Source organism: Rattus norvegicus, chromosome 9 (genome assembly GCF_021556685.1).
Source record: "Rattus norvegicus strain SHRSP/BbbUtx chromosome 9, alternate assembly SHRSP_T2T, whole genome shotgun sequence".
Classification (NCBI taxonomy): Eukaryota; Metazoa; Chordata; class Mammalia; order Rodentia; family Muridae; genus Rattus; species Rattus norvegicus.
The window spans coordinates 18,735,742-18,747,513 of record NC_141542.1 but is presented as its reverse complement, the minus strand read 5'-3'; the positions used below and the strand labels follow the sequence as shown (position 1 = coordinate 18,747,513).

General features: G+C 42.9%; 1 protein-coding gene and 1 pseudogene across 2 annotated transcripts in view; both read left to right on the top strand.

Annotated features, from left to right (window-relative positions):
• The first annotated feature begins 444 nt into the window (after window positions 1–444).
• LOC148003393 (reticulocalbin-1-like) overlaps window positions 445–11,772 on the top strand; it is a 14,947-nt pseudogene continuing 3,619 nt past the window's right edge.
• Window positions 9,304–11,772, top strand: part of LOC148003392 (disks large homolog 5-like) — a 21,651-nt gene continuing 19,182 nt past the window's right edge. Inside the window, exons 1-2 of one of the 2 annotated variants that reach the window (XM_087568578.1) lie at window positions 9,304–9,366; window positions 9,520–9,885. The gene's annotated coding sequence lies outside the window, so the exon portion shown is untranslated. Of the gene's footprint in view, window positions 9,367–9,460; window positions 9,886–11,772 lie in introns of those variants that run through there. The other variant, XM_087568577.1, reaches the window with a different exon arrangement.

The following is an 11,772-nucleotide window of genomic DNA, read 5'->3' as shown; positions in this document are numbered from 1 at the left end:
CACTGGGACTTATTCAAACCTTCAAATTTGCTGAACTTTTCAGATTTCTAACATTTGTGGCAAACTGAGTGACAAAAGCAATGAATGTTGAGCACTTCGCTGGGGTCCAGTGCATATGGAGCTATGGGTGTATGGATATGGTAAGTCCCTAGGAGTTACTCTAAGAAAGTAGGACTGTGCTCTTAGGACCCCTGCGTGACCTCACTTCACTTTGCCAGCTTTGTGGGCTTCTACACTGCTGGTCTGAGAAGAACTGAAAACTAATGAAATAGATGTGTAGCCTCCCATTACCTTTGTCATTGTTAGGATATTAGTAGGAGAGGTTTGATTGAAATATTCTCTCAAAAATATTAACAAAACCACTGCCTCTTGTGTACCATCTGGATGAAGTACCAAGTTCACAGACAGTTCTTCACAAACTTCTCAAAGCCAGCAAACTGGAGCATGAAGAAAGCCAAGTCCAAGGCATTCAAAACCAGCATCCTCAACAATGCCCCCAGGTAAGGCTTTGGTAAAAGACGGGAGGTACTGAGACAGTTGGCCCTCATACACTCAGAGAAGACTGTGCCAGGAGAATTGGGGAAGGATTGTGGGAGAGAATAATTATCAGTAGTCAGTGAGCAGAACGTAAAGTGAAAAAGAAAAAATATATAAATAGAAATAAAATAAAGTTCTTTAACAAAATGGGACACAATGTATTGCTGAACTAACTCTACTGTGTTTACACTTGCACATGCTTTATATCTAGAGAGACTAGATGTGATAAAGTAGGATGCCCTTGTCGTTTACATATATGATGTACACTGCAAAGATTAATGAAGTGGATAACATGCAGATCACAGATCCATTGTTCCCTCGCATCTATGTGACTCTGCTTCCCTTTTCAAAACTGTGGAAGCCTCTGCTCATCCAGGTCTCAGGGCTCAACCAAAATGTAGTCCCCTATGATCTCTGGCCAAGTGCTCTTGTGTTCCCAAAATTACTCTGCCTCTGGCTGCAGAGGCACTGAAGGGCCAGCCTTCACCTTCAAGGTGCAACCACTCTTTCAGTCTTTACAGGCTCTCTGTTACTCAACTGAAGGTTTCAGCAGAGGCCTTTCATCTCAATAACAGAAGCTTACCTAATACAAAACATTGGGAAGCCATCCTACACTCCTGATTGCCTGCTTACCTGACACCAAACAACATACCTCTCTTCTTTATGCCTGTTTCCCTGATTTGAATGTAAGTATTGTGTTCATCTGTGGCATTGATGGTAAGAATAAAATCCTTAACATGAATAAGAGGACCATGCAGAGCATGGCTTTACATTCTATATAAAAATTGAATAGCTAGAGGGAATTACCAAAGAAAACAATAAGAATCCTAACAACAATTACAGAAATTATGAAATGAAATTAAACAAAAACAAAAGCAAAAACAAAAATACCTTGTGGGTGCTGGTATTAAAGGCATGTATTAACTCTGACCAGCTTTAAGGTATTTCCAATAAAAAGCAAACAAACAAACAAACAAACAAACAGCCTTATTACAGTTGCAGCAGGTGCAGGAGAGAAAGCTGGGAGATATCCTGTGCTGCTGCCCCCATGCTGTGATTCTGCAGCAACAACTTCCTTGGGAATAGGAACCTATATGCAGTGGGATCCCTTGCTGGACCTGTCATCTCAAAAATGGGGGCTTCTCTAATCCAAAACCTTGGAATCCAGTTTACTTCAGGCCAGGAATGAAGTCAGCCATCGTTAGGGAAAGAGCAAGGGAAAAATTACATAGGAAAAAATATGTGCCTATATCAGAAAAGATCCTCAACTTCTAAGGCCTCCACAATCTCCATCCCTCTCTTCTGAGCTGTGCATAGAGATGTTGTATAACTCCAGATGGTAGGAAAAGGCAGAGTTCTTCCCAGAAAAGTCATACATGATTTTCACCCTGATATCTGTGAGGTGAGGTGGCATCGTATCACAGAGTCAGCTCACCCGGGATAAGAACACAGAAGCCACAGATGACAATGCCAAATGGACTCCCTCCTGAACTTATGGACCCATTAAAATTGAGGTTTAGCCTAACCTTAGGCCATTCCACTCCATGCCCATCCACCTGATTTTTATGTTTGCTATGAGTAAAAGATCAGAGTGGAGCCCCAAATATCCTCACGATAGGACTTGGAAATTCAGGAAGAATGATAATGGAGAAGGGATGGCTATGTGGTTACAATGTGGTAACTGGGTTCTGACCAGGAAACTCGTCCTTAGCCAATGGAGACTTAAAGCCAGGCCTCCTGCTTGGTCCAGTGCAGGCTAAGACTTCAGGGTCAGGCCAGCTCCTGAGCCCCACACAGGGCTGCCTGCATACCCTTGTGACTGCATTAGAGCCAGAGTGCTCTCCGCCCCATCCTCTTCTCTCCTCTTTGTCACAGCCTTGGTCCCCAAGAGCACTTGTCAAACACCTTTATACATCTATGTCAATCTCAAAGTCAGATTCCCAGAGAATCAATGCCCATAGGTGACCATAAATGAGTATTCTTTCTGTGTGTATGTAATGTTGTAGAACACAGAATAGGGATTCTTGGTGAAAGCTTCGTGGACATGTGTCTTTGCACTGGGATCTTTCCATATGACTTAGATATCCTTGCCATGAGGTCATTACCAGTCACCTTGCCATTTCAGTTTCATTTTTCTTTTGGATGCTATCGCTGTTTGATGTAAGATCCAAGGCTGAACTTCCATACTGGGCTATGGTTTCAGACTTGCTTTACAGCCATATGGCCCTCGGGTTGTTTCCTTTTGATCCTAGAGGTTGATTAATCTTTCCAGCAAGGCTTCCAGTACTTGATAGGTACATGCTGTCACAGCAGAGTTATACAGAATTAATGTGCTGGCCTTCCTCTGATGGTGCTTACCTTTGCCAAGTCCTCAAACAGGGCAGCGCTTGGAAAAAAAAAACCCTGCAGGCAAAGAAATCATATATGTGGGTCTACCCCTGGCTCCTTGAGAAATGAAAGAGGAATATGGTCTTGGCTTACTGGAAGTCTTATCCCAAGACTAGGCAAGGGGACTCCCAGAGAGCACTAAGCCTTCTCCTCATCCATCATAGTCTGTATAGCCTGTGGCTTTCATGTGGTCAGTGTGATGACCTTAAAATGTCCTAGGTATTTCTGCCATGTTCTGTCTCTATACCTAGACATGACCTCAGGTGTACAGTCACATTGGAAACATAAAAAGCCTTGCATATGAATTGTGAAATTCAATGTGTGTTATATTTAAAATACCACAATAATTGAGTGGCCATTGCTACAGTAAATATTATTAGGGGGTTTCTACCCCACCGTAGATCATTATTTCCCAAATAAAAGACACAAAACTTTTAGATTTAGAATAAGCCTTAAAGTACTAGAGCTGGGCAGACATCAACCCTCTGTGCTATTTTTTCTGCTTCCCTGTCCATAACCCTGAGGTATTGCTTGCCATGCTCTGCCTGGGTCACTCCTGTTCTGACAGGCTGCCCTCATGGTAATACACTCACGATCCACCTACCCTTTGGGGTGGTGTCTCCTTCCTTCCCCTCCATGTCCTTTCCTTCTCCTCATGGACCCTGCCTGAGCCCCCAGGGCAGGGAAACTTTGCTCCGTCCCCTCTCTTCTGCCCAGCCCATGTTGTACGGATTTTATTAACCAATCAGGGATAACTTAGGAGGCAAAAAAAAATCTGGTATACATGAGGATCTCCTTGTCTTGGAGCAACCAGACCTTAGGGTACAGAATTTAGCATTTGAATATACACAAATGCCAGCACAGGCCAACCCATTATAGGTCGATCTACTTTGTAGTTGGACTCAAAGCTTGGCTCTCACACCCACTGGATCTTCAACCATGGAGAAGTTATTTTACCTTTGTGTGACTCAATTCCCCTATCTGCACAGTGAGGATGATAACGTGTGTTTAATTCACAGGATTGTCTTGGGGACTGACGAGTTAATATATCTAGTATTTAAACATTAAACACCATCTACTTTGCATAATTAATAAAAGTCTGTGGAAAGGGCAAAGTAATAAAGCCAGAAGAACATTTGATTTGGAAATGGGGCCATACAACTACCTCTAGTAACAAACTGAGAATCAGGGAATGGTGGAAGACTAAGGCCAGAGAATTTGGAAATCAAGGCCAGCCTGGGCTGCATAATAAGATCGTATCTCAAAATATCAAGAAAAGTCAGGTTCATAGTAATAATAAATCAAGAAATAGCCATTGTAAAGAATTTACAAAAAGCAAAGCAGTGGAGCAGAGTGGATGCTGTGTGTCAAGTCCCTCTGCTGTCCATCTCTGGGACCAAGTATGCATCAGATCAGTGACGGGAATGGGGTGCTGAGAGCCTGGAGCAAAGGGATGCTGGCTGCATGGCCACATTTGAACAGCACTAAAGCAGGACTAAATGCTAAGAAAAAAATGCCATTTTCAAACCATGTAAATTTTAATGTCCTCCAGAAAGGCAAAACCACAATTATTTTACTGTTTGTCAAGCTGTTTGTGTCACCAAACTTCTAATATTGGTAAGGATGTGGAAAACTCTTGTGATGCAAACCAGCTGCCAATAAGAAGAGCAACCACTGTCCTGACCAAGGTGACCTGGATGCTGTCAAATAGGCCGAGGCAGCCTGGACAGCCATCAGAGTATGTTTAACACACAGATATCTGCCATTTCAAAACGGGGAAAATGAAGCCTGACTTTTCCCCCCACTTTATGCAAAACCAAGAATACTCCAGCATTGAGGCTTACAAATAAAAATATGCCAAGAAACTTCATAGAATATACATTTCTCTTGTGTGTGCTACTGAGTGTGTGTGTTTTGTATGTGTTTTGTGTGTGTTTTGTGTGTGTGTATGTGTGAGTGTGTGTGTATGTGTGTGAGTGTGTGTGAGTGTGTGTGTCTTGTGTGCATGTGCGTGTGTGTGTGTGTGTGTGAGTGTGTGTGTATGTGTGTGTGTCTTTGTGCACTAATGCTTCAATTAACTGCTATGGTGAATACTATCCCCAACTCAATTATGAAGCTTAGTATTAAGCTGTGAGTAGTATGTGGAGAGTGGTCACAAAGAATAATTAGGAGTCCTCTTCTGTTAAGTTGTCTGAGACTTCCAAATGCTGCATGCTGTGAGTGGGCCTTACATCTCAGCACACTAACTCTATTAAAGTATAATTCCCATGTATTTTTCTTAAACAATTTTCTATGAAAACCTTTAATAATTTTTTCTCCCATTCATTTTTTTGGAGGGGACAAGGGTCTTTGTTTTGTTTTTTCTTTTTTCTTTGTTTTTTTCCTTGCTTATTTTAGGTCCACAGGATTTTCTGTAGCCTTTGAGGAAGTCCTAGATTTAGGACACTGGATCCATATACGTTAGGGAATTAACCAGTTCAGTGAGCACATTTTTTGTTTGTTTGGTTTCTGTTTTTCTTTTGAGATCTCACTGTGGGAACAGAGGAAGCCCTGAGGAAGTGCAGCCCTAAGTGGATGTGTGCTATAAATCTGATATGACCATGCCATGGACCCAAAGCCATTTATCCATGGGGAAAAGGCAAAGGCCCCCTTACCCCTTGAGGCTCAGAGACATGCCAAAGCCTTCCCAGGATGACATTGATAGCGTGTGCAGAAAAAGTCTTCTCTACCTTTCTCCCTGGCCCCATCTGGATATTTAAAGCCTGAAGACTGCTCCCTGCAGAGACTGCTCCTACTGAGATTAGCTAAATCTGCCCCTTGTCAGTTACATATGCATAGTCCTCCCCTCCTTGTTTATCTGCATGTAATGCCCACCTCCTTGCTTCCCTGTGCAACAGCCCTGCTTTCTGGCCAGCTCTATATAATAAACATGCTGAGCTTCTGGGATGCTGCATTTTCTCCAGCCCACGGACCCAGCCTTCCCCATGTATGTTTGTCCAATGTCATTCTTCATTTCCTCCTCACCCATGTCAGGCCCAAGTCCCTGGAGCCACTCAAAGGACTTGGCAATCTCAGTCTGCTCCACTTTGAAGGAACTGCTTTCTACACTGAAATCTAAAGCACACAGTGGGTTCAGCTCCCTCTCAAGTGTCTTTGGTGAGGGTTGGGGTGGGTGTGAGACCAGTTACATTCTGACTATTGCAGATGAGTAAAGGATTCACAGTTTGCTTTTGGTGAAGGTGAGCTCCCCAAGAGGCTATCATTGCCAACGTTTTCCCAAGTCTCCTTCTAGAAGGTCAACTGACTCCTAGGTGAGTCTTTGGTTACACTGCCTCAGTTTTCTGTGGCTACACTGTCCAAATGGCACCCACTGGTCACACATGGCTATTTGAGATGAACTAAACTTAGAACTAAAATCTGCCTCTTTAGTCACAGCAGGCAAACCAGGAGGCAAACAGCCAGCCAGAATCCATAGCCAGAAACACTGCAGATATAGAATATTTCTATCATCTAGAAATTTCTCCTGGACAGCAGTGGTCTAGGTTCTTGGTGTCTGGTTTTTCCTCCAGGGAGAATTACTTGCTGTACTAATATCCAAAGGTTTATTTTTAAAGCGACTTTAACAAAATATGACTTACTCATCCCCAAATTAATCCAGTTTAAGTGTACAGTGCAATGGTTCCCCATAAATCTACCCGAGTTCATCGCTACACCACAGAACAAAAGAACGAGAGTGTATGCAGTTATGTAAAATGGTATGCAACAGTATTGACCACTGCATAACTATACTGCACTACTTTTGAATTCTTCAAAATTCAGGCCTTTTATTGATAGTTGTACAAAAATACATTATCCTAGTGTTGAGAAAATATTATACAGTATTTCTTCTGGGCTTTATATTTCATTGAGACTTTAATATTTTTGCCTCTTTTGCTAGTATCGTTAGATTCTTTATAAGAGTTTTACTTTGTGGAGTTGGCTTTTTTTTTTTTTTTTTCCAATCTGGTCAGTATTGGATGCCATTTCAATGTTCTCAGGATTTTGAGGAAAATAATACCACAATGATAAAGTGATATTAATTTTCTTGAGCCATTTACATATGTATATACACACATATGGGAAGTTATGTATACATATATCTATGCTATACTGTGTAGAATACAATTCTATTATACGTCAACATATACAGTTTACTCAATATGATTTCTGTGAATGTTATCACTCCTGGGGAAATATTAAGAGACTGAATAAACATGTACAATATTTGCAGAATGCACATAAAATTGAAGATGGTATATAATCAAAAATGTGAAATGTATCACTTACAGTTTTCATATCGAACGCACTTTAAAATTTTAATAGATTAGAAAAATTTAAATCATCTTTACCCAATTTCATGTTTTTTTTTCACAATGTATCTCCTGGATGATTTGAATTATAATTATATATGTTGCTCAAGATCCTTTTAACAACAGTAACCTAATGCCTTAAATGTGTTTCTGATATTTCTATTCACTTGATCACTGTTTAATAATTGTACCAAGTTGATAGCTGTAAGTTTTTATCATTTTAAGAATGTAAATTTCATGTGTGTGTATACACTTTTGATCCTAACTCTTTGGAGGCATAGGCAGGTGGATCTCTTTTTGAGGTCAACCTGGTCTACATAGGAAAACCCTATCTTAAAAAAGCAATCAATAGGGGGTTGGGGATTTAGCTCAGTGGTAGAGCACTTGCCTAGGAAGCACAAGGCCCTGTGTTTGGTCCCCAGCTCCGAAAAAAAGAACCAAAAAAAATCAATCTATAAATAAGCAAATAAATAAAAAGAATTTAAAACACTTGAAATTAATATGAACATAATCACATCTTTAATAACAATTGATTTTTTATTGCAGATAATTCATATAATCCATTTACAAAATGCTATATAGTGTCATATGGGACCTCAATTTCATCGTAAAATAAACCTGTTTTTCTCTTTTCATTGGTTGCTCTTAGTTAACATTTTCATACACATATATAATTTATTCTGATTATTCTCTCCCCCACATTGTCTCATCCCCTCCCTTATGACTTAAACTTATACAGTCTTCTAAATTTAGGCTTTCCAAATTTAGGATTTCTCTTTTATTTATTATAAATGTATATTCTTTTACTTTTCCATCTACATTTTATTATATCTTAATAAGAAACCCATTGTGTCATTAGCATTATCTCAGTGCTTGGTAGGAGACATTCACATTCTTCAGTAGCTTGTCATCGGTGCAGGAAATGACATCGAGGTCTCTCTCTCTGTTTCGGTCTCTCTCTGTCTCCATCTCTCTCTGTCTCTGTCTCTCTGTCTCTCTGTCTCTTCTGTTTCTCTGTCTCTCTGTCTCTTCTGTCTCTCTGTCTCCCTCTCTGTCTCTTCTGTCTCTCTGTCTCTCTGTCTCTCTCTCCATCCCCTCCCCAATTGTTTTGTTTTCTAATACAAGGTCTCACACTTTAGTCTTGAACTCAAGACAATCCACCTACCTCAGCCTTGTGAGTGTTGGGATTCTAGGCATACACCATCTTGCCCAGTGAATTTTGTGACTCTCGTACATCCCTTTACTATTTCTGAATTATTTTTAATATTGCTGTGACCCTTTTCTAGCTTCTAGATGTGGATACATTAACTTGATTAGAAGGTTTTATTTTTAAAGATTTATTTATTTATGTACATGAACACTCTGCGAGTGTGCCTGCATGTCAGAAGAGAGCTTCAGACAGAAGAGGGCATTGGATCCCACTAGAGATAGTTGTCACCATGTGGTTGCTGGGAATTGAACTTGGGAGCAATGGAGAAGCAGCACTCTTAACCACCAAGCCATCTCTCCAGCCTGATAAAAAAGATTTTAAATTTCATTCTTTTTGTGTTTGTTTGCAATCTTTCTTCTTGAGAACACTGTGATGGAATGTCCAAATGGTAATTGGTGGCGGTTGGTAGAAGGAGCCATATGTGATGCTGCCATATGTGTGAGGGGCTGGCAACAAGGTGCAGAGCCAAGACCGTGGCCCGGTTCCCTGAGGCTCACCTGCTGGATGTGGGCTCTCAGCCCCATACAAGATGCCTTCAGGTGAGGAAAGGTGGTGGTGGCTTGCACCCTGCTGAGCCAGCCTAGGAGAGTGGCAACCACAATCACATTGTCCAAGCCCGGAGCCTGGGGCAGCGCGAAGCTCCGGAGGCAATGGCCACGGGTAGGTCACGGTGGTCCTGGGGACCACAAAAGCCGCCCTGGGCCTCCACAGAGCCCTGAGGGGGGACTGACTGGCTTGGGCGGAGCCCGGAGCTCCACACCACACGCCTCGCCATGTCCCGCCTCCAGGTGTTGCCTGCACCGCGGAGTGGGCACACGTGTCCTTCCCACCCCGCCGCTCGACCGCGCCGGAGCCCGGCCTCAGTGCACGCGGAGCTCGTGGGTGAGCGCGGGGCCTGAGGGGACGGGGCGCGCGCGTTATATTTGGCGCCCGCAGCAGCGCATGTGCCTGGGCGAGTTTTCCTTCCGCAGGTGCCGGCAGCCGGGGCGCCGCCGCCCAAGCTGACTCCTCTCTCTCCCTCTCCGACCCCGGCAGGGCCCAGACGTGATTCTGCCTGCACGATGTCCTCCTTCCTGTAGACGAGCTCTTCGCAGGCGCCACATCGCGAACAAAAAGAGAAAAGAAAAAAATGAAAAGAAAAATCAGAAGAAGCTGACAGGGAAGGGGGCGGTAACGGCGTTGGGGGTCACCTCGGCCACGGGAGGGCGCGCTAAGACAGTGGCTGGGTTTCCAACGGAGACTGCAGCCTTGCAGTGTCCAGGGACGAAGCCCGGGCAAGCTCTGCCAGGGGACCTGGAGGCGTGGCGCTCGCGCGGACCCCTAGCCCGAACTCAGGTCTGGTACCCAGGGACAGCAAGCAGCAAGCAGGGCGGGCTGCACCACCAGAGCAGCAGACACAAGGTAGGTAGGAGACCCGCGTCCCTCCTTAGGCTCTTTCTGCCCCCCCCCCCCCCCGTACCCCTGTCCTGGGAAAGCAGTGGCAGAAGGAGGCAATGCAAAGTGAGCCCATTGGGTAGGGGAAGGGAGGGTTCAGGGATGTATGGAGAGTTGAAGGAGGGATTGGAAAGCCCGTGGCATTAGGAAAGAATGGAGAGGTAATCGGAGTGTGCATGAGAGCTGTGCTCTGACATCCCCAGAGCAACTTGGGGCTGTCACCTCTCTCCAGATTGACTTAGAATTAAATGACCTGTACTTGCCAGGGCAGGACAGGCTTTTCAGAGGCAGGTTAGCCTGGTGGCACACTCCCTGTAATGTTTCTATTGTATGTTAAAGGATGGGTATCTTGGGAATATATTTTCTTAAAACCTCAGGCAATGAATATGTATTATTTAATAGATTTCTTCTGATCTACTTTGTAATTGGTTGCCCCTTGCAAGAGATTGTATTTGGAGGATGCAAAATACCCTCCTTCAATTAAAAGGGAACATAAACAGGGATTTCCTCTTTTTTAGCCTCCAAAGCTCTGAGAGATTACAGTTCCGCATAATTTAATTCTTTCCTGCCTGCTATGAGCAGGCCTCCAGATGAGCAAGTTCCTTTGGAATGGTTTTGCTTGTTTTTTGTTTATTTTCCATGGTGCTGATTAGAAAGCCATGAATTGTTTTGTGAATTTTAAATTTCAAGAGGTGGCACCCAGAGTTTATGGTGGTTTCCTTCACACACTGCAGTGTAGTTGCAGCATAAAAAAATACTTCTTGTGACAAGAAGTGGAAAAAGAAAGTTGATGAGCTAAGAAAAGTAGAGCCTTGAGCCAGATCAACCATTTGGCTTCCTCAAATGTGGAGCAAGCATGGAATGTGGCTTTTTCAGAATCGAGGGGGTTTTAAGGATAGGGCAGTGAATGCTGTCTGGTGCTAACCTGTCCCTTTTGTGGCTGACAACCCTTAGGAGACAGGTCAGAATGTGCCAATAGCACAGAGTTGGCACTGGTGGTGTTTGAACTCAGAAGTGCTCAGGAACTGTGAAAGTTTCTCTGTTATCACCCTGGAGCCATCTAGTGAAATAGACCACTGTGATGCTGTGTAAGAGGCCATTGTGAGGGCTGGAGAGATGGCTCAGTGGGTAAGAGCACCAAGTGTTCTTCCAGAGGTCCTGAGTTCAAATGCCCGAGACCACATGGTGGCTCACAAATATCTGTAATGAGTACTGATGCCCTCTTCTGCTGTGTCTGAGGACAGCTGCATTGTCTCACATATAAATAAATAAATCTTACAAAAGATTGTCATCTACTGCAGTTTCTATGTGGACAGGGCACAGTTGAAGGGCTTAAAGATCAAGTACATTGCCTGTCTTTACAGATCAAGTGTATCACCTAACTTTTAAACCAAGAAATATAGTGTATTTTTTGCTGCTTGTGTAGCTTTTAGTGATGTATCTTTTCTCCTAGTACATCCTTTGTTTCCATAATAGTTGTTTTCAAGTATATATGATTATCGCTCCTATTTGCAGAGCTATTCAATATTTTTATTGGTTAAATATTTGTGGTGAATTTACATTGTGATATCAGTAAAATGCTATGTGAAAATTTTAGAGAATATACCGGTTTGGGTAATTTTAATAACCTTTGCCCTCAAGTGGTGGCCTGTTTTCACATTGAAAAGACTGGAATTCATTACCATCCATAGCAGGATTGATAGGGAAGCACAATGGACAGCAACAGTGTTGTTCCCTTTGACAGTTGTGGGAGCCAAGAAAGACGTGTGACTTGCTTTTTGTGATTTACCAAATCAAGACTCAGTATCATTACTATACAAGCCCATGGAAAAAATGATCAAGTTTTCAGAAATC